Genomic DNA, 4,299 nt, shown 5'->3' on the forward strand with positions numbered 1-4,299 from the left:
TAGTTAGACCCGAATTCGTTAACCATCAAAGTCTAGTAGAACATTATTCTAGTAGATAATCAGATAGGCAATTCGAAACATAGAATACGGCATGACATAACATTCAAACCACCCTTATCTCACCGTAAACATATCATTGCAAATAAAAGAGTTTAAGTAATACAGCCCACCTCAAAAGCTTAGTAATTTCATTAAACAACTTCTCGATCCGTCTTTAAAGAGCGTGCAAACCACCTTCTCTAAAAAAAAATTAAAGTACACATCAATCTCAATAACGACAACATTTAGAATGCATGCACTCTAATTAAAGTCTTTTATCTCGTTTCTCGGTTTTCGTACATTTTCGATTATTTGGCTGCCGCCCAAGGCGTCGCGGGCGACGCCGGTCGGCCGCTTACGCCCATAATTCCTCCGTAAGCTCCTCGTATTTTCTACAACGATGTCGAATTCATTTCAAAAATTATATAAATGCATAAATATATTACAACACATTTTCCCGTCGTAAATTATATTTATTTCATACTTAGGATAAAATTATTCATCCTTCAAAATATTTCGGAATTAATTAAATACTTCGCCACTATTAAATTATCGGTCCAATGTTTTATTTAAAAGGCCCAAGACTTAATTATTTCCCCATCTTATATCTCCAATTTAATTAAGAAGACCCCAAACAAAAATTAAAAGGGAGGCCCAACTCATATTTTATTTGTAGCCCAAAAAGGAGTCCAACAAGGATTTACCTACTCCCTTATCCTCTCTATCGGCCATCCCTCTCTCCCTCTTTACCATTTCCAACAAAATCCCCAAATAACAAAAAATCCCTAATTCCCGTCGCTCATCTCCAACACTCCGCCAGCCACCACCGCCGCTGTCTTCTCGGCGGAATTCGCCGCTGCTGTCGCCGGGAGGACGCTGCTGTTGTCGCCGATTCATCCAGCCGCTGCCTCTATTAGAAGCCGCTGCTCCGTCGTTGCCTCGCTCTTCGGTATTGCTCGTCGTTGGCTGCACCAATCGACCTGTTCGAGCAGCAGCTGTAGCCGTTTCCGAATCTGCCGCTGCCACTGTTATCTCCATCGCGAACAACCGCTGCTGTCAGCACTGCACTCCGCATCGCCGTCTCGCGGTTGGCTGCTGCTCGAGCAGTTATGAGTTGCTGGTCGGTAGCTCCTCCGTCGCCCGACGCCGCTTGACTGTCGTACTACCCCGAACGTGTTCTAGCAGCCATCGTTCATCACCGAACCCACCCGAAACGTCCCGTAACCAACCCGAACAGCCGCGCACAACCCCGAAACAACCCGCAAGATAAGTTCTCATTCAAAGTTATATTCTTTTTGGCGTTTGGATTTAAGGTGTTAGATTAATTTGTTTGATCGGATTACTTGTGGGATTAATGTGTGATGATATGCTATGAACGATGTTAAAAGTTCATGATTCGGGAAAGGGAAAGAAATTATACCTAGCGATGTAAACTTGGGTGTTGAATTGAGGAAAAGGTAGCCCTTTGAATCTCTCGGCTCTCATCTCTCTGAATTTGTTTGAAAAAGTTGATGCGAAAAGGGAAAGAGAGTAGATTAATTAACAAGGAAATTCTATTAATTGTGTGACCTTTGATTTGCAGAATTGATTGTGGAAGATGGAAGGTGGAAGGTTACTTGAAAATGGAGAGTCTCCATGGAGTGGAGAAGTTGGCGTAGGAGAAGAGAGGAAAGGGTTTTGAGCTTGTACAAAATTTTCTATGAATAAATTGGGCCCAAAGACATCTCTAACAACTTTAATTAAATTGTTTGGGCTCATTTAGTTGGAGAGCCCAAATTTGTATAATTATTTATTTGTTGGACTTTTTCGCTTGTCATGGCCCAAAGCCATTTTTATAAAAATATTTGGACTCCAATTTTATTTGAGAAGACCAAGTGTAAATACTTTACATTCTCGCATTCCTTTCTATTAATTAAAGTTCACGGAAAACTTTAATTAATTTCGTCGTCTCGTTTCTAACAAAGATTAAAATCGCCCAACGTAACAATTAATATTTGGTGTTGTTCCAAATATTAATTCCTCAACCGATCCTTGATTTAAACGCGCCAAGTACCATAAAATCCATCTCAACCATCTCATTCAATTATGCCAAGTATAGTAACATCAACGTTATTACTTCAACGAGACTTTCAAACACGTCTCCTATTAACCTCCATCATTTAAATAAAAAGACGTCTCATTTCATACCAAGCACATAAATACTATACTCCATTATAAAGAAAATAACGAGAAGCATAGCATGACGACAGAAATTCCTTTTAACTAATTCACAACATATTTTAAATTAGTACTTAAAAAGTACGGACTCTACCCACCTTAATAGAAATTTTATCCCGAAATTTGCTCATCTCTAACGAACAACTCCGGGTACTTCTCTTTCATTTTATCCTCAAGTTCCCATGTAGCCTCCTCATGTCCATGATGTTTCCAAAGCACTTTCACAGATGCAATTGATTTATTTCTCAATTCTTGAACTTTCCTGTCCAGGATAGCTTCAGGCTTCTCCTCATTACTCAAGTCGGGATTCAAAATCATTCCCTCTTGGTGGACCACGTGTTTGGGATCGAAGATGTACTTTCTTAATTGCGACACATGGAAAACATTATGCACGTTTTTAAAACTTGGCGGTAGCGCCAACCTATACGCTACGGGTCCCACCTTCTCATGAATTTCATAAGGCCCTACGTAACAAGGTTTCAATTTACGCTTCACACCAAACCTCGTTATCCCCTTCGACGGAGATACTTTCAAAAAGAATTTATCTCCCGCGTTAAACTGTAAATCGGTACGCCGGACGTCGCATATGACTTCTGTCTGTCTTAAGCTTCTTTGATCCTTTGACGAATTTGTCGAACAATCTCAATCATTTCTTCTACTGAATCTGGCCCAAGTATTCTCCTTTCACCAACCTCATCCCACTAGAGTGGTGATCTACACTTTCTCCCATACAATGCTTCATACGGGGCCATATTTATCGTTGCTTGGAAACTGTTGTTGTAGGAGAACTCGATTAATGGTAGTACAACTTCCTAATTTTCTCCTCTGTCAAGAACTACGGCTCTCAACATATCCTCGAGAGTTTGAATCGTTATCTCGGATTGTCCATCAGTTTGTGGGTGAAAAGCAGTACTAAAATTCAATCGAGTACCAAGCTCTCGTTGCAGGCTTGTCCAAAATCTTGAAGTGAACCTTGTGTCTCGGTCTGACGTGAATGTCACTGGCACTCCATGTAGCCGAATGATTTCTTTCACATAAATTCGAGCGAGCTTATCAGATCCATGAGTTATAGGAATAGGTATAAAATGTGCACTTTTAGTGAGACGGTTTATAATTACCCAGATGGTAGTATTTCCTTGTCGAGTTTTTGGTAAACCCGTCACAAAGTCCATGGCAATGTGTTCTCATTTCCATTCCATAATCTCTAGCGGTTGCAACTTCCCATAGGGTCGTTGATGCAGAGCTTTTACTTGCTGACAATCCAAGCATCTCTCCACAAACAAAGGTATGTCCCTCTTCATTCCATCCCACCAAAATTACCCTTTCAGATCATGGTACATCTTTGTACTTCCAGGATGAGCGGTATATGGAGTCTCGTGTGCCTCAATCAAAATTTCAAGTCGAAGTCTTTCGTCTTTCGGCACACATAGCCTCCCCTCGTATGTGAGGGCATTGTCAGCCTCCTCTCGGAACTTCTCTTGCTCACCCTTCCTCACCTTTAGTCAAACTTTCTCCAAATCTTTATCATTTCTTTGTCCCTCTTTTATCCTCGTTCGCAGGTCGGGTGCAATCACCAAGGTGGCGATCTTCCCTTTTACGATCTCAGGAGCTCTCACTACTTCCAATCGCATCTTGCTAAACTCACGAATCAAATTTTCTTCTTGCGTGAGAAAAGTAGCCAGTTGCGGTTGGGTTTTCTGGCTCAGTGCATCTGCCACCACATTTGCTTTTCCCGGATGATAGTTAATGCTACAGTCATAATCCTTGACTAGCTCGAGCCATCTGCGTTGCCTCATATTCAAGTCTTTCTGCTCAAAGAAGTATTTCAGACTTTTGTGATCAGTAAAAACCTCACACCGAACTCCGTAAAGATGGTGCCTACAAATCTTCAGAGCATGCACAACGGCTGCTAATTCCAAGTCATGAGTGGGGTAGTTTAGCTCGTGTGGCCTCAATTGACGTGAAGCATTGGCAATCACCTTACCGTTCTGCATCAATACACATCCAAGTGCAACCTTAGACGCGTCAGTGTAAACCACGTAG

The 4,299-nt window shown here is 41.4% G+C and overlaps 1 long non-coding RNA gene across 1 annotated transcript; it reads left to right on the forward strand.

Annotated features, from left to right (window-relative positions):
- Positions 1 to 770: 770 nt before the first annotated feature.
- LOC121761068 lies at positions 771 to 1,913 on the forward strand. Its single transcript, XR_006041915.1, has 2 exons — positions 771 to 1,496; positions 1,622 to 1,913. It is a non-coding gene; the product is annotated as an uncharacterized LOC121761068 (long non-coding RNA).
- The last annotated feature ends 2,386 nt before the right edge of the window (positions 1,914 to 4,299 follow it).

Source organism: Salvia splendens, chromosome 13, assembly GCF_004379255.2.
Source record: "Salvia splendens isolate huo1 chromosome 13, SspV2, whole genome shotgun sequence".
In the NCBI taxonomy this organism is placed as follows: Eukaryota; Viridiplantae; Streptophyta; class Magnoliopsida; order Lamiales; family Lamiaceae; genus Salvia; species Salvia splendens.